Below are 19,473 nucleotides of genomic sequence, written 5' to 3'. Positions count from 1 at the left end.
AGGTGGTGTGTTTTCCAAAGCCCATTTTGAACAGAATTCCCTACTGAGTGTAAAATTGCAGAGTTCTACTTTATGGAAGAGGTGAATCATTGAAAATGATAGTGTTTGCTTAAAATGTACATCTCTGGGATTAACCCCAGATCTGCCGAATCTCTGGAAGTGGGTCAGAAAGTGTCAAAATCAAAACAAAACAAAATAAAATTGCTAGTGATTCTGATATCGATTTCTAATCTATATTTTGAGACACACTGATCTCTGGAATCATTTTTAGCCTTAAAGCTTTCATAGCTCCCTGAATACTTGGCTTGCTTTGCATTTCATTTCTCAAATCACTGTGCTTCTATTTATCTGTCTTTCAAAGCTACAGAGTATTCAAGCAGTGTGCGCTTCAGTGTTGAAAAGGGTTTATACCAGTTGAATTTTGTTATTATATTTGTTTCATGCATTTAATTCCTGTTGAGCAGTCTAAGTATGGGCAGCTGAATTCCTATTCCGGGTGCTGTGCCTCACAAGTTGTTGACATCTTTCCTCTCTGTTAAGATACGAAAGCCCAGCTCCACCAGAAGACTAACAAACTCACTGCCCATGTCCAGCCTTCCATTCACCTGGGGGAACACAAGTGAAGGTTTTGAAAGCATCAAGTTGGAATGGAACTTGCAGCCCAAGACTCCAACCCAAAATGTTTGTAGTGTGGCTAAATGAAGGAGCCGAGTAGGGAATTCTTCTAGATTAGGCATATGTACATTTTAAAAAGTCTTTATTGAGAGAGAGAAAAGGCGGAACAAAATTTCTGTCGGGAAATTGTTGGGGTTTCATATAAAAGTGAGTACTCCATTCCATCATAACTTTTCACCTTGGATCTTTCAAGAGTATTAAATGCCCAGCACAAGACTACGAGCTGAGCGGATTTTCTAGTGTCTAACCTACTCAATTCGTTGCTTCCAACTCTAATCCTCATTACTTTAGTACTTCTAGCATGAATCTAACAGTGATGACCTAATTTTCAGAATGTGAAATGCTACGCTCAATGGACTGAATCTTCTGAAATTAAGACAGGATTTTTTCCCCATAAGGTTGGTATTGGAAACAGTCACTAAATGGGCAATGAGCGCATCCATGTGTTCAATGTGAAAGGGTACGCATGTCTGTCTTTGTCAGCATGAAAGCGCTTGCTGGAGGAACACCTGCATTTTTGTATTGGTGTTTACACCCTGGCCCTCGGTACCTCCTCTAGTCACGATCATACGCTCGACAAACGTATTTTGTTGAGCTAAACTCCATTTTAACCTTTTCCTTTTATAGACTCAGACGACGATCATAAAAAAGAATCTATCTGCCCATCAGAAAATCAACTACTATTTTCATCCATGATTCTCAGCGTGGAAAGTATTTTCAAACACCTTTGAACTCCTGCTCAGCTCCAGGCATAAACAGCAAGAACTTTGGCTTGATTCATAAGGAGCACAATACTGCCACCTCAGCCATGTGTCCAAGCTTTCGCGGCACTTCAGGAGCTAATTTCCAGTACCAGGTACATTGGCGAAGCCCTCGTGGCACATTGGTTCCCTCTTGGGCTGCTAACCACAAGATCTGCAATTCCAACACACCAGCACTCCATGGGAGAAAGACGAGACTTTCCAGTGCTCTGAAGAGTTACCGTCTTGGAAGTCCACAGGGGATTTCCATCCTGTCCTTTAGGACCTCTACGACTCAGAATCAACTTGGTCGCACTGAGTTTGGTTTGGGTTGGAGGTACCACAATATGTTCTTTGAAAATGTTTTCTTCGTTTTCCAACTTCCACTTCAATAATTGCTTGTCCCGTGTCCAGTTTAACTAGAACTTGCTTGGTAAATTATTTTAGCATGAAGATTTTTCAGATATAAATCTCATTCCAATGAGAAAATACTTGAAGTATAGCAAACATTTATATAAATTATATGACTAATAGCAAATATATAGTAAAGTCTTGATATACAGTAAATGTAATCAAAAGCACCATTCTCTCTTTCTTTGACAGCATAGCATTTTATTGGTTGCCATAATTCATAATTTCTGAGCCGGAAGAGACTCAGAGGTGTTCCTACAGGTAAAGAACCTCGTATTAACAGATGTGCAAAGGTTTCCCAAAGAACCACTAGGGTAGAATGTAGATCTTCTGTCTTGATTTCAATCTTTAAACTTCCTGTAGGACGAAAGATATTCCAATAGGGTAGCCTTTCTCAGCCCCACTGAGAAAAGATGTGGGATTGAGTGGAAAGAGAAAGGGGGAATAGAACTCCTTACCTCAAGCTGTACGCCTGACATTGACTATCCTAGTTAGTTCAGAAATAGCATAAACCTTCATTGTAATTTCCTTCTCTGTAAAATGGGATTGTTCTATGTCAAGATTTAGGTACTTTTTTTTATCAGGGTTATGCCTGTGAAAACAATTGCTTTCATTGTAAGAGATAAGATTATTGATTAAATAGTAGTTTCTGAATGCACTAGGGGTTATTGCTTATCCTCTCACAGAAGGGTCAAACTCTCAGTAGAGGGTGTCCCTTTTACCCTCACACATCTCATTCAGGAGTAATGGTGTCCAGGGATTTTCAATCTCCTTTTACAGATGGAGAAACCAGAGCTGCAGCCTTTCCCCTTGACCTTGCTGACTCAGCAGTCTTATTAATGCACAGATCAGTGCCGCGGGTGCCAAGAAGGCAAAGTGACACACAGATGGAGAGGGACAGAGCATGGCACAGCAAGCATGCTATTGTGTGCTCATTTCACAGCGGCTTTGTCATTTTGGAATTGTTGAACTCCTTGAAGTTCTGCGGGCACAATCCTTAATTCACGAAGATGTGAAAAGTCTGATATTTGAGTGAACAAACCCAAAATCCTGGTGACGGCACAGAATCCTAATTTAAACAAGAATTCTGTGGGCTAGGATAATGATCATAGGAAATTATATTTTCTGCTTTAAATTGTAAAGCAATTGCTTTGAAGATTATTTATCAATAGCAAGTCTGTCCTTGCCTAGGTGCAAATTCAAACCAAATGTTTCATTTGTGAAAGTACATATTGATTTTTAGTTTAAAAAATAGCAGTTTATAATTACTGTCCCTTTCTGCACTCCCAGTATACTTCGACTGATTCTCACAACATCTCATGAGGCAGGAAGAACAGAGAGCATCACCCTCATTGGATGCAGGGGATGAAGGACCAGGGAAGTTGGAGGATTTCTCCGAGTTCATAGTGAGTATAATTAATTCTGGGAGACTCGAAATTCCTAAGCTTTAGTGATGCATTTAGTTTCCCTATAGATTCAGTTTCATGAACTTTGATCGTCTCCCAAAGAAGACCCCAGAATGTCTGCTGAATAAACCTGGCATCATGTGTTATTGGCTGTGCACTTTGTGAAATCATGATCTTGCTCTGTAAAGCGTCCTGTGGATGTATGTGGATGTACACACACTGCATGTGTGTGTCTGTGCCCATTTGATTTACCTCTCCAAATGGTAGAAAATCCGAGAGATGCATTTTGAACCATTTGTAATCAAGATTTAAATGAGTTTGAGGGGTCTTGGCTAGTCCCTGATGGGATACTTTCCACATCATAAATCCTCCACACATTATTCATTACAGGCTGGAGCAGCTCACCAACCAGACGGAATGCCCATGTGAGCCATTCAAGCGGCTGAATAATCACTGGCTCATTAGCGCACGTGGTCTCTCTACATCAGATGCAAAAGTACTGTTTGGGCCACTGGTATTGAACTGCTTTATAGAATAGCTGATCTGCAATGAGCTAATGCCTTAGCTTAGTTTCCCTAGTCTCTTCCATTTACCCTCATATCAATTTCCCAGACAGCTGTTGTAGGTTTAGGTGAGTCAGTTCTGACTCACAGTGAGCCTATGTCCAAGATAAAGAATTCTGCCGGTTCCTACACTATCCTCACAATCTGGCACCCACAAGAGGACCTGAGCCTAACCATTCTCAAAGTCTGGGTATAAGTTATATTTCTAATATATATACTGTGTGTTCCATTTTCATTTCTATTTATTTCCTTATTTCTAAGGAACTATCAGTTGAGACCTTGTCACCACAATAAAACTCAAAGAGACAGCCAGAGGCAGATTCAATTCTGGGGAAATATAGAAAAGACCGATTATCATGAAAAGCCTTAATTTGCATTTTGCTTTCCTTGTAAGTCATAATGCCAGGAAACTAATACAATTCCCTGAAAGAAGCCTTTTTTATATCTAATGACAAGGCTCTATGCCTCTAGGGTGGCTAGATTATATATTTTTCATCACCCATCTAAAATAGCCCCCATCTTCTTCTCTACTCTCACAGGGAGACTATATTTCCGGGGGAATCCACCCCTTCGTGCAATCTGCGCAGCCAAGAGATATATTACAGGTGTTTCTTGATTTCACTTAGCACGAGACTCGCTTAGCATTGTCTCCAGGCTGTGCATGGGGAGATTGGGAATATCCTGCAAACAGGCACACAGTCTTTCTTCTGCAGCCAGGGATGATAAATCCAGGGAATGGTGGGGGTCCTGTACACTTAGGTATGTGTGTTCCATGCCTAACCAAGCCTCCCTTTAATCATTTTAGCATTAAAAATGCATTCTGAAGAGTATTCCCAAAGGGAGTGTGTTGTATATATTTCTCTCCCTGCTTCGAAAAAAGTCATATCATTATTGTATCCAGTCTCTCCCAAGCAGCAAGCAAGCAGGAGGGGGAACAGCCACAGCTCCAGATTTGAGCTGACTACCAACAGCTGCAAGGTTAATTATGGCTCTCTCTCCCTCCCTCTCTCTCTCTTTACAATCTCAGCTTTGGAAATAAAAGATAAGAAATTCTTTAGCGTAATTATAGACTGCTGAGCCCTTATGGTAATAATAAAGGAACCGTCTGACTGATTTACAGCAGGAGGAAGCAGTGGCAGAAGCCATGCAGGTTGAAAAAAAATAATTAAAATCAGCTTTTCCACTATCTTGACTGAGCTGTCAGTCAGCCTCAGAGAGAAAAGAAATGCTAATGAAATATTAATATGCTGCCTTAGATTTTATATAACAGCCTTTTGTTCCCAGGTAGTGTTCCAGTTTGTCAGTCAAAGGGGTCAGGTATGAAAGGGGGCTGTAACCAGTGTGGTGAAGGGGGAAACGAGAACTCTGTGGCCTAAAACATGCCTGGCTTCAGAAAGGGTTTACTGGAGCATCAAGGCATGAAGGCAGACAGCATTGTGAGCTGCTTCTCTGGCAGCCGCAGCCTCAGCTTCCCCAGGTGGAGACATCCTGGCAGGGGCGAAACCATTCTCTTCCCTCTTCTTTCATTTTCCCCTGGGCTGACAGACACTAAATGTCAGCAATCATCATGATACAATCAGCGCTGGGTTTATAATATCTATAAGTGGTTTCAGAGTCTGCAAATGCCAGACAGTTTCAAAATCTCAAGGAAATTGTATCTCATAGGTAATTCAGACTAGACAGAGCCTCCACATATTTTTTTTTGGTTTCATCAAATCAATCACTCAGAGAGGTTGAAAAATAGATGACATACACAAGTTCTATGCACGCACAAGCACTATGTGAGCTGTGTGTATCTGTGAAAATTGTGCATCTGCATATCTGAAATATCTCAGGTATTAAAATATTCCCAAGTATCCTGCAACACACCATGCATGGAATAGTTTGGGGAATCACTTCAGTGTCTGTAAGTCCCTGGCATGCAAGTTCTAATTATTCAAACAGACAAAGAGATCAATTCATTGGTGTAAAGACACTGACCAAAATGCTTCTATAAGTAATCACCAGCCCAGGATGTACCCAGGCTTTATGTAGCATGATTTCATGTATCTCTTTTTGCTTAGACTCATTGACAATTGGGATTCTAAGAAGAGACAGCCAGCGAACAGACACAAGTAGCCAAATCTCAGGAATGAGGCAGGTGAGCCAGAGCAAGGTGACAAAAATAGGACACCTCTAAAAAAGAGGCCAGTGATCCAAATTTATTCCTGCCACTGATATGAGCTATAGGTGTGTGACTCTAACCAAGTAATATAAACCCTCTGACTTCATTTCCAGTAATCAGAAATGAGAAAATATTGGGGTCTGTAAAGTCCCCTTGGGACCATGATTAGAATAGAATGCATTAATAAAGAGACACAGGGTAAGATTCATGGCCCTTTCTGCCTGGAGTATGGTCTCTGGCTTTTGTAATACAACTCATTTGTCTTCCATGAGTCCAACTTTTAAAATATCTTTGGTGAAAGCATTTCTTGCCTTCAGAAAAAAAGTGAAATAAAATAACTAATTTTATCAGTAATATATGAATAAGGAATTTAGACTCTTGAAAATATTTAATTTTGTAAGAGATAACTCTTATCATTCCTTAGTTGTACAAAAGGGTACCAAAAGAAACAAAACAAGGATGGAATTAGGCTGGGTGGAGTGGAGTTTTCGTAGTGCACATTTTCCCCACTAGGTGAGCGTCCTCTGAGTCAGTGCATCCAGTGGGAACACCTGGGAAGGTTCTCTCTGCTCACAGTGAAAATTTTTGTAAAAGCAATTTCACTCCAACCTCATTAAAAAAATCATCTTATTGGGGGCTAGTACAACTCTTATCACAATCCATACATGCATCAATTGTGTCAAGCACATTTGTACATTTGCTGCCATGATCATTTTCAAAACATTTACTTTCTACTTGAGCCCTTGGTATCAGCTCCTCATTTTTCCTACTCCCGCCCCACTCCCCGCTCCTTCATGAACTCTTGATAATTTATAAACTATTATTATTTTGTCATATCTTCCACTGTCCAATGTCTCCCTTCACCCACTTTTCTGTTGTCTGCCCCCCAGAGAGGAGGTTATATGTAGATCCTTGAAATCGGTTCCCCCTTTTTACCCCACCTCATTTTTGTAATGGCGGATTTAAGAAAAGACATTTTGTTTCCTGCTAGGGAAAATTGCTGCAGAAAGTGTTGTGATGTTGAGCACGGCTTACAAGGATGGCACTATGGGAAAAACTTAAGTGTATGAGTGGTTTTCTCATTTCAAAAAAGATGAAATATTAACCGATTAGAAACCTCGTTGTGGAAGTCTGTCAACTTCCCGAAATGATGAAAATGTCGACTCCTGGGGCATTTGGAGTTCTTTCCACCAGGTCAGACTGTTCATAAAGCTTTCTACTTAGAGGTTCCGAAAAGATAGCGTGACAGTGGGCAACAGAAAAGACCCGATATGTGGCAGACGAGGGAAAGGCTTTGACTCCAGGACAATGCACCTGCTCACACAACCATCACAGTGCCAGTTTTTGGCAAAAAACAGCATTCCTCTCTTGCCCCATGCATCTTACTCATCTGAGCTCACTCAGTGTGACTTTTCTTGTTTCTGAAAATGCAGAGGGACATGAAAGGACATGAAAGGATTTGACGATGTAGAAGAGGTGAAGAAAAAAACAAGGGAGGTGCTGTCAGCCATAGAAACAGATGGGTTTGAGAAATATTTACAAGAATGGAATTGCACATTTGATAAATGAAATAAGTGTGATGGAGACTATATTGAAGGTGTTAAGGTATTTTTGTAAGTAAGATATATATATATATATATATATATATATATCTTTGGGTGAAAAATCTGTTCTTTGGTGGGTAGTACTCCCTTTTAGATGAAATGACACACAGAGATTTTAAGCTAAAAAGGCAGAGGTATAGAATTCACATTCAAGTCTGTAGCTGTAAACTGTATCGTTCTAATTGCAATTTGGCATGGCTAAAAACAAGAAGTATTGATATGGTAAATTAGCAATCCATTCGCATAGATTTTCTTATTTAATCCTGAAATCAGCCCTACAGAGTGCAGAGATGTTTTGAACTTGCTTAAAGTAGTCCATCAACTGTGTGGGAGAGCATGGGATTCTCTTCACGACTTATTCAACATGATGCAGAAACCCTTCCTTCTATTAGTCCTCCATTAGGATGAGGGCCAAGCCCAGGGAGAAGCAGGAATATTGAGTTACCAGGGAGAGGTTGAAGTTTCAATGCTATTGCTTAGAAACTGAGTTCCTTTGAGTCAATCATGTGCTCTCTCTGGGCCTTGGTTTTATCTGTGAAATGAGACAATAATATGTAACTTTGTACACATGTGCATATGTAAATATGTACATTTAAGGTAATTGTTCATTAAAAATAATAGCTAAGATGATTAGAATGTTTCTGTATAATACAATTACATAACACCTAACACTTATTGGATACATACGTTGTGTCCGATATTGTACCATGCACTAAGGAAGCATGTTTGATTAAAAAACTAGTGGTGAGAGTGGCGATACCAGGAGGGTGGAGGGAGGGTGAGGGAAAAGAGGGGAACAGATTACAAGGATCTTCATATAACCTCCTCCCTGGAGGACAGACAGCGGAGACATAGGTGAAGGGAGACATCAGATAGAGTAAGATATGACAAAATAATAATTTATAAATTATCAAGGGTTCATAGAGGAGTGGGAAGTGGGGAGGGAGGGAAAAATAAGGAGCTGATACTAAGGGCTCAAGTAGAAAGCAAATGTTTTGAAAACGGTGATGGCAACATATATACAATTGTGTTTGACACCACGGATGGATGTATGGATTGTGATAAGAGTTGTATGAGCTCCCAATAAAATGATTTTTTAAAACTTAATAAATATGATTTTAAAAGTGAAAAAAGCTTTTTCTGTCTACATTTAATTTTGTAGTCTTCAAATGTTTTTTAAATGATGAAACTAAATTAGTTAAAATATATTTATATTCCTAATATACAATTAATTGATCCTTGTTCTACATGTACCCTCTGTGGTTACCTAATAGCTACTCCTCCAAGTCTGTACCCCCAAGTTGCACTAGACTCTCAGCTGTTGCAGAATATTCTAAACTTATTATTACCTACTAGTCATTCTGCTCTTCTGACATCTCATGAAAATTATAATTTCTTATGCTCAGATCTTTTTCTCAATCACCTCAAGTCTTTTTTAATTGTTACCTTATAAAAGAGATCTTCCCCAACGTTCTATTTTAAGTGGTGTGGAAACACCCTCCCGTTTACACTGCCTCCCCAACACACAAACCACCTACAAGTCATTCTGGATTTCCTTACAGGTCTGTACTTTTTATCCTATTTTTATTATCCAACTAATGACTTGCCAATTTATTTATTCATTGTTTCTCTCTCTCTGTACTACAAATAAGCTACATGAGAACAGGGACTTTCTTTTGGTTTCATCACTGTTTGTTCAGTGTAGAAACTCCTCCATGTGCTAGATGTTCTTATTAGATAAGCTCATAAGTCTAGTTTGTATAAATTGTTATTATTTGTTAATGTCTGTATGTACTGGTGTCATCTCAGGTCCTATGTAAAATATTATAAGAATGCTGTCTTAGATGTTTTGTTTATCTCAAACAATATCTCAGAAAACCTTATATGGTAGGCAATATTCTGATTCTTTCTGTGAGACAACTAAAAATTGGAAGCTAAATATACTACCAAAGGAATTGAATTGATTTGTATGCTTTATCATAGAAAATATGGCACCTGTGAAACTTTTGATAAGTCATGTTAACTCTTTAACTTTCAAAAGAAGATGGTTTTTATATTTGCAGGTTTATATAAAGTCAGCATACCAAGCTCATAGGTTATATTCTGGCTAAACTGCTTGCTAACCTCATGATAAATTATTTTAAGGTAAAGCTAACCAACTAAATATAATAAATAATATATCACTTGCTTATCAAATGCCTGTTTGTCATACTGTGTTGGCCTGTGTGTTGCTGGGATGCTGGAAACTATATCACTGGTATTTCAAATGCCAGCAGGGTCACTCAAAATGAACAGGTTTCAGCGAAAATTTCAGACTAAGAACCGAGTATGAAGAAGGAATCAACTGTCCATTTCAGTGTCAGTAGTTACTCAAAATCTTATACATAGGACTGGAACATTGTCAGATACTGACGGCCTAATGATGGAAGAAGAACTTGGTGGGAGACAGTGCCAGAGGATGGGCCCCTTGGATCAGAAGGCCCTTAGAATGTGACTGAGGAGGAGTTACATTCTCAAAGCAGAGTTAAACATTCTGACTAGAATGGAGTAAAGCCAGTGGTAGTTGAGACTCTGCGATCTTCATTTGCTAATGGTGAACAACTAAAAATAAGAAGCAGTTGCTAAAATTTAATAACTGGAACATGGAGTAAAAGAAATATGACTCTAGAAAAATAGTACGTCATCAAAAATAAAAGGAAAGGCATAAAGATTGATATCATGGGCATTAGTGACTTGAAACTGATTGGTATTGGCCAGTCTGCATCAGAAAATCATGTGGTTTTTTTATGCTGGGAATGATGCAATCAAAAAGAATGGATCATTGTCAAAAAAGACATTTTAAGATCTATCTTGGAGTCTGATGCTATCTTTGATAGGATTAAATCTATCCATCTTCTTGGAAATCCAATCAATGCAACTAATTTTCAAATTTATGCATCCAACACTAAAGCTAGGGAAGAAGAAATTTAAGAATTCTACCAACATTTTTGTCTCAATTTGATCTATAATGTAGTCAAAATTCACTGATAATTATTGACAATTGGAATGCAAAAGTTGGAAACAAGGGGAAGGAATAGTAGTTGTAAAATAGAGTCTGAGTGTTAGAAATTAACCCAGAGATTGCATGATAGAATTTTGCTAGACCAATGACTTGTTCATGGCAAAAATCTTTTTCAACACCACAATTTGCATCTTCAGTTAGAATAAACAGAAACAAAATTGACCACATCTTTGGTGAGAGATGATGGAGAAGCTCAATATCAGCAGCTAAAATCAGGCCACGAGCTGACTTATGGAACAGACCTTCAAAAGCTCATATATAAATTCAGGTTGAAGCTGAGGAAAATTAAAACAAGTCCATGAGTGTCCAAATATGACCTTGTATATCTCCACTGATTTCAAGAACAACTCAATAACAGATTTGCTTCATTGAACACTGAACACTGAATGAGCTGTGGGAAGACATAGAGACCATCTCCACTCGGGGAGAGAAAGAGGGATAGAACAATGTTTGAGTGGCTTTTCTTTTCATCTTGATTTAAAACCAGGTATATTTTTAGTCTCATTTGTTCCCCTTTAAAAGTTTACACAAACCAGGGGTGTGAGGGGCAATACTGGGAGAGTAGAGGGTGAGTGGGTTGGAAAGGGGGAACCGATTACAAGGATCTACATGTGACTTCCTCCCTGGGGGATGGACAACAGAAAAGGGGGTGAAGGGAGATGCCGGATAGGGCAAGATATGACAAAATAATAATTTATAAATTATCAAGGGCTCATGAGGGAGAGAGGAGCAGGGAGGGAGGGGAAAAAAGAGGACTTGATGCAAAGGGCTTAAGTGGAGAGCAAATGCTTTGAAAATGATTAGGGCAATGAATGTACAGATGTGCTTTATATAATTGATGTATGTATATGTACGGATTGTAATAAGAGTTGTATAAAATGTTAAAAAAATTTAAAAGAAGCCATTTGCAATAACAAAAAAAATTTACACGTCCAAAACAAAGTTTACACTTCATTTTTGATGTCTCTAGTTTATTTTGCTTCCCAGATTATCTAGGGACAGGAGTATGTGGATAATAGTCAAATTCTCTGAATGCTTCTGTAGTATGTTAATTGCCTCAGTTCACTTACTAACTGATTTAAACCACTACATCTTTAGAAGGAAACTTTTTTTTCAATTTCAAGTATTTTATGATTTTTCTTTTTGCTATTTATCCTTAATGATGGAGTAATTTCTTTTAATTTTATGTGTTCTTACTACACAAGCACATTTAAAGAGTTTGTTAAACTACAAGTAAAAACAAAGAACATGTCCATTAAGAAAGCAAAAGGTCATTTAAAGAGAATAAATTAAGAAATTAAGAAAATATCAAGGTGGATGTCAGAAGAGACTCTGAAACTTGTTCCTCATCACAAATTAAGGCAAATGGAAGAAATGATTAACTCAAATAATTGAACATAAATTTGAAAAGACAAAGTAAAAATATTATAACGAAATGTGCACAGCCTGAATTATAAAACCAAAGAATGGGAAATACGGTCAGCATTATCTTGAACTAAAAATAACTAAAAAGTCAAGTCTCAGGCTGCAATCAATACTGAAAAATTCTGTGGTCAAAATACTAAATGATGTAGGAAGCAACCAAAGAAGAAGGAAACGATACAGAGTTACTGTACCAAAAATGCATAGTCGACATTTCACTCTTTCAGGAGTGACATATGAACAAGAACCAATGGTACCGAAGAAAGAAGTTTAAGATGAATTGAAAGCACTAGCCAAAAAAAAGTCCCCAGTAATTGGTGGAATAGCAATTGAAATGTTTCAACAAGATGTTGAAGCAATAGAAACATTTACTTATTTGGAATATAGTTCTTCGGTCAATTGACTAGTAGAGATTCATATTTGTACCTGCCCCAAAGAATGCTTTAATTATTCAATACTATCATTAATTAATATCATACACAAATGAAATTTTACTGCAAATTGCCCATTAACAATTGCAGCAGTATATTGACATGAAGTTACCAGAGGTTTGCACAGGATTCAGAAGAGGACGTAGAACAAGGCTGACATCAGATGGATATTGGCAGAAAGCAGAGAATACCAGAAAGATGTTTATTTGTGTTTTATTAAATATGCAAAGGCATTCAACCATGTGGATCATAGTAAACTATGAATAACCTTGAGAATAATGGGGATTCCAGAACACTTCATTGTGCTCATGGGGAAGTTGTGTATGGATTATGAGGAAGTTGTGCAAACAGAACAAGGGGATACTATATGTTTTAAAATCAGGAAAGGTGTGTGGCAGGGTGGTAAACACTAGCCATACTTATTCAATCTGTATGCTGAACAAATAATCAGAGAAGCTGGTTTATTTGAAGAAGAATGTAACATCAGGATTGGAGGAAGCCTTATTGATAACCTGTGATTAATAACTTGTGATGACACACTATGCTTGTTGAAAGTGAGGAGGCCTCAAAGTACTTGCTAATAAAGATCAAGGATTACAGCCTTCCGTATGAATTACAGAAAAAGGACCAACATTCTTGAAAATGATCCAATAGGTACCATCATGATAACTGGAGAAAGATTGAAATTGTCAAGGATTTTACCTTGATTTTATCCACAATCAATGCTCCTGAAAACAGAAATCAAAAGGTAAAATGATGCAATGTATTAGGCAAATCTGCTGTATGAGACCTCTTTTGAATATTGAAAACAGGGATATTACTTTGAGGACTAAGTTGTGCCTAATCCAAGCCATGGCATTTTCCATTGCCTCATATATATGTGACAGTTGGATGTTGAATAAGGAAAAGTGAAGAGGAATCAATGCCTTTGGCTGTGGTACTAATGAAGACTGCTGAACATGTTAGATTTCTGGGATGATTTTCCTCAGTTCTTGTTTCGCAGCACTGAAAGAATTAATGTGTCAGATGTACTTTTGTAAATCCAAGTAACTTTTATGAGGGAAAGGGAAGTTTTGGGTAATATAGACTCTGATAGTACATTTAGTTAGTCATTTTGGCTACTTCCTGTTGACAAATGGGCATAAAGAGGGCCTGGGTCCATATCAGTCTTGTTCTCTTGGGAGGGGCTGTCATCCACCTAGGGGTCCATTGTGAGTAGGGTTGAGGTAACCCAGATATTAGCGATCCTGGGGATAGCAATCTTGCCTCATTGGCATTGGTAATCTGATGGCTTCTGGAAGAAACAAATCAGGTGAACAGTTTAGGTAAGGCTAGAGCAAGAATTATGGGGTGGCAATGCCAACTGAAGTATGGGTTACTCTCTCACTGGAAGATTCGAAAGGAAATCTCAGGAGGTCATTTTTAACACTTGACTAGCCTGCAATCATACTTAAAGCACATAAATTGGGTCATAGCATTTCCTAACTTAAAGACTGGATTTGAAGTAAGATTTTCTGCAGGGCACTTATCTGTCTCGGGGTGCCAATGAAATGCCATCTGTGCTAGTCTGGGTAGACTAGAGAAACAAATCCAAGGAGACTCATATGTGTATAAGAAATAGGTTTATATACAAGGGCGATTTAATATTGATAAAGCATCCCAGCTCAGTCCCAATCAAGTCCATAAATCCGATATTAGCCCATATCTCTGATATCAATCTATAAAGTCCTATTCAGGCTCATGAAACACATACAGTGACACTGAATACAGGAAGAACACAGGCCAGTGAGTGGGGTGTCTTGTGGATCCAGTGGTGGTTGAAGTATCTTAGCGCTGGCATGGATTCCACATTGTTCCTTCAGCTCCAAGGCTCTGACTACCATCAGCCTATCTCCATGGGATCTCCACGTGGTTCCTCCAGCTCAGGGAACTAGAGTAGTTCCATGCATCTTGTCAGCTGCAAAGTCTCCCAGGGAGTGGTCCAAGAGTCTCCCAGGGAGTAAGCCTAGAGAGGGAATGCGTCTTCTGTCTCCAGGGAGGAAAATACCAGAACTCTAAGAATCCTCAGGAGACCATGCCCACACAGAGGTCTCACTGGCTACCACCTTATCAACAGGCTAGATTCCACCCCTTCCACTCTTAATCCTCAAATTGACACCAGATTATGTTGGTTCACATGTGTACTTATCTTGCTCTGTTTGATCAGAGTCTGAAGGATTCAGTTCCAATTGTTACCACAGCTTTACCTGTAAATGGTGGATCCACACACTCTGTCCTGGAATTTTAATGACAGTAGAGGTAGTTAGAATTACTGGGACAAGATCCTCCTAAACTGGTTGGAGTTGGGATTTGGGGAACCAATTCTTCCAAGCTTTTATGAAAACTAGATTTCCAGGAAGGTACAGGGAGGGAGGGAGGGGGGCCTCGGGCCTGGATAAGCCCATAGGGATGGGATATTTGTTGGCATCAGACTACTCTTATGGTATATTACTGTATTAAGGACACTTCAGCATCTGTAGCCAGCTCTATTATGAGGAAAGGCCACCAATATAAATCTTCATTGGGGCTTAAACATGTAGGGTGCCATGGGAGCAATTCTGAGTCATTACAGTGATACAGTAGTACATCTTTCCAGTTTATCTGTGTCTCTTGTGTCAATTTCCTGATGGTCAGTTTTAAGTGTTGGTTAATTCTCTCTACATTCCCTGAGGATTGTGACCTCCTAGCATCGTGGAGATGACAAGTTATACCTAAGTGTCACACTATAGCTTGGAGTCTGAGAAAGGTTAGAAGAGAGTAGACAACACCAAGGAGGAAAAAAATGTCCTGGCCTACCTGCCAACATCCATGCACAATCAGTGTTCTAGACCAGTAACACAATGTCTTGCTGCTAGGTTGTCCAACTGGGCTGCTTCAGTTCAGTTAGCAGTCGCAGTCTCACTAGTGGACCACTCTCCTCTTAGGTCTTTCCCATAGGACACAGAACCACCAGTGGTCAATTTGCTTACAATGATAGCATAGCCCTAGTGATGGCCTATTTCTATTGGGGCACTACTTTGCTCCCTGACTCAAACACTCACACACATGGAACTTTGTAACTTGGGAGGCAGTAGATGGCACAGATTAGCAATGGTTACCAGTGCCTGTGCATGCCTAACATCTTTCTTTTTCTCGTTCTCCTCAGCTCAAGCCTCTTATTCGTTATCTCAATGTTAAAAGGTGGCGTTGACCATAGTTAACCATCTGCAAATTTCTTAGCTTCCTTTAGTACTTGCTCTTTCTCAAAATCTGTCATAGTCTGTCCTAGAATTATCATTACATTGTTCCAAGCCAAGTCATAGGCCAGGATGAGGTGCTGAAAGGTATCTAAATACTTGTCTGGATTATCTGAGTAGCTGCCCAGGTTGCTCTTAATCTGATTGAGTCTAATTGGGGTGAAATGTTCATGAATCATTCGAGAACCATATTCTCCAGCTGCAAAAGTAGAATTTTGGAGGGTCCCTCTTCCGTCTCAGGTTCTATAGGTTCAATTTCCGAAAGCAGTATAGTTGGGTAGGGGCTAAGAGACTCTCAGCTCCAGGCATGGAGCCCTTTATAGGGTTTTGGGTAGAGTTGAAACAAACGTCATCACTGTTTCTCAACAGGAATAGTACCTGGATATAAGGAGTTTCAGCCTACTTTCCCATCCCTTGCTGAAATACATTGACAGAATTAGAGTGGGGTTGAGGAGTGTGCCGTGCCTTGGCTATTATTCCCCATCACCTAGAATGGATTGGGGCCAGATGGAGTTGTAGAAGAATACTAGTTTCCGCTTCTTAAGTGTCTGTGGGTCAAATCTAGAGAGTTAGACAGGATGCATTACAAAGGCATTGCCCTAGGAACAGATTCCTGGTTTTCCACGTAGAAAACATACAGCAAAAGGTTAGACAGCCTAGCATTCTGGGGACTTAAACAGAGGTTCTTGTGCCATGGAATCTGAGGACCTCAGACAGACTTCTCTGTCCTTGTCAGTGTTGGACCCCATCTTTAGGCTAGCTGGCACCATTTTCTAGATAGCAAGGTAGGCATTAGGTTACCACCAGCTAATGGATGGCATTATCGTGACCCGTTGGAGGAGACCACTGGCCAATGGGTAACATCAGGATCTGTCTACGCTAATGGCTCAATCTGAATTCCATCAACTCCACAGAAATTGGGATCCTTGGCAGTGTACTCAGTAGCCCAATGGAATTAAACAGGGATGTAAATAGCCTGGTGTATGGTCCCATCCATTGTGTGGAGGGAAGTGGCACAGGCTGTGCTTAAGAAGCCTCTTGAGTGCTCTTGGCAACAACAGGATTAGCAATTGTCCAGTGATCTCTCTTCCAAATATGTTTTGGCTAATGCTTTGCCAGGGGAAAAAATCAGACAAGAAAATGAGACCAAAAGTCACCCAGAACTGAACTCAAGAAGACAAGGCTAATCTATAAATTGGAGGAAGGATCCCAGGGGGACTGAGAAGGGGCTGGACAACTAGTAAACCCAGCCTCCAGGAACACATGTTTAGAACAGAGGAAGGGGCACGAGATTCCATCTTTGCAATGACTCAGAAGAGGGCCGTGTGTTTAACTGTCTAGAAAAAGTGCAGGAAAACCAGGGGGTTGAGGAGAAGAGAAAACATGGAAGGAGTGGGTGTGCACTCCTACAAAGAGACCAACAGATTAAACAGCACGGGCTTGTAGCAGTTAGAGGTTATAAGGAAGAAACCACAATAGGTGTGAAGTGTTCCCGAAAGGAAAAGGAAGGTGCATTCGGGAACAGAAGTGCAGGGCAACATTCTTCAGGCAGCATCATAGAAAGGAGGTTTAAGGAGGTGAAAGTAGCAAAGCATGAAAGAAGGAACTGCACGGGTTAGTAGGAAGACCAGCATAGGGCAGGGTGGTCGGGTATAGGGTTCCAGCACCCATTTTATCAGAGCCCGTGGTAGTCAACATTTTAATGTGGCCCTGGACAAGTATGCCACAAGTTCACTGTCACGGAGTCAGCTCTGACTCATAGCAACTTCATAGGGCAAGGTTGAATGGTCCCATGGACCTCAAGGTCCATAGTTGTGGATGGGAGCAGAAGGACCCATCTCTCTCCCACAGATGCTTGTGGTTTCAAATTGCAACCCTTGCGATCTAAGTCTGACATTTAGAAGTCTGGTGCAAGGCCACCTCACCACCAGGGCTCCTGGACTTTTACTTAAATTGTGAAAAATGAGTTCTGAAACAAAGGAGTGTGCACCAAAGGTGAAAACAGAGAGAGAGTTCTCATCTCCTGGCTCCAGAAACAGATTCTTCCTGAGCCTGGGTTTACCTCAAAGGGCGGATTAGACAGGATTATCGGAGTCACGGCACCAAAAGTGCTCAGTTTCTGGGATGGTGTCCCTGGGTTGTTGCTTCTCAATGCTGAAAGAATTCATGCAGCAGGAGCACTTTTGTAAATCCAAGTAACTTTTATGAGGGAAAGGGAAGCTTCGAGTAACACACTCTCAGATAATGTATGCTGTCTCTGGAAAGCATGCAAGGCCACATGGTGGATGGTTGTGGGAGAGCTGACACTGAAAATGGCTGCTTCAGAGGAGCATGAAAAACCTGAGGACTGTCTGTCTCACTGGCCTGCTGACTGGATCTAGGCGACTGAGCTGCGGGTCCACGGGTCTTCTTGGGACCTGCCCCTGTAACATACTCCTGAACTTGGAACCAGGTGTTTCTGAGGGTTGAGAATTGTGGCTTGCTCCAGTGCAGCACTCCTCCTCCAGCACTGTCTGGACCATGCAGCTCTCTGGATTTTCAGTCAGGCCTTCAGGTCTAATGCTCCCAGGATGATGGGAAAAGAGTGGGCCTTCCAGCTTGGGAGGACCTGGTTGAGGCCCTGGCGGCACTTTTTCTTGGGCAGCAGCAGTGGTCACACTGATGGCTGTGGGGCTAAGAATAGGAGCGGCCCACGCCCAGAATCCAGGTGGCATTGCCCAAGCGTGGCTGGCACCATGGCAACCTCTGCCCACCGCCTTAAAGCATTTTGAGAAGCTACATGAGATCTTCTGTGGCCTCCATGAGGACTTCGAGGGGTGTCCAGGAAGCTTCTAGGGAAGTCGGAGACTGAGGAGAAGAAGTTGATGTGAGATTTTGATGGAAATCCACAGGAAGAAAATGAAACAACGGCAGAGATGGAAGAGGAACTACTTTACGCCCACCTGTCTTTCTGCAACCCCATGCTGTCCAAACTGTGAACCTCGATAAGGACCTTGCCAAACTACACCAGGAAGTGAGAAGCATGCCTTTGACGGCTATTGCTGGGGGTGCGGGGTCTCGAGGTACAGCACATGCACTATGGATAGTGAGCACCTAACGCGGCTACCATCTCAGGGGTGTTGCTTCTGAAAGGAACTGACAGCCTGAAACAGGCCACGCAGAGTACTGAGCATTCTCATCAGGTCCACAAGACTCGATTGACCCAGAAATCATAGAGCATATAGGAGAGCAATGAGACTGGTTTGGCACAACCAGAGTAGACTGGTAAACACAAGTGAAAACTTGAGCAAAAGTCGAAAGATTCTCGGGTCAGTGTTCCCAAAAATTTGTCACCAATAAGCTGCTGCTGCCCATCGTCACTCGTCACCTTACTGGAGCTTGCCATCCTAGGAGGCCTGGTGTGTTACAAAATCTTCCAACATCTTTAAACTTCCTAGAGAGAAGGATTTGCAGAGCAGCACTTTGACACTGTGAATGAATATTGGGGACATGCACTATAATGGGTTCCTGCTGTGGGCTGACAGTTCAAGTATGCACTGTCCAGCCAAACTGCGGGAGGAGGAAGGAGAGACAGAAAACCACCTAAATGTGAAAGGAAAGTAAAAACACCAAAGTTATACCAAGGTAAGTAGTGCAGTTTATGATTCCTTGACATTTATAAAAGAAAGAAAGAAGTATCACGGACTGCCAAAGGACAAACAAATCTGTCTTGGAAGAAGTA

General features: G+C 40.6%; 1 pseudogene; it reads left to right on the top strand.

The window, feature by feature from the left end:
• The first annotated feature begins 18,413 nt into the window (after positions 1-18,413).
• Positions 18,414-19,180, top strand: LOC142455407 (vesicle transport through interaction with t-SNAREs homolog 1B pseudogene; annotated as a pseudogene).
• Positions 19,181-19,473: the final 293 nt, after the last annotated feature.

This window comes from Tenrec ecaudatus, chromosome 8 (genome assembly GCF_050624435.1).
Source record: "Tenrec ecaudatus isolate mTenEca1 chromosome 8, mTenEca1.hap1, whole genome shotgun sequence".
NCBI lineage: Eukaryota > Metazoa > Chordata > Mammalia > Afrosoricida > Tenrecidae > Tenrec > Tenrec ecaudatus.
The sequence above is the reverse complement of the archived record's forward strand: the minus strand, read 5'-3'. Positions and strand labels throughout refer to the sequence as shown.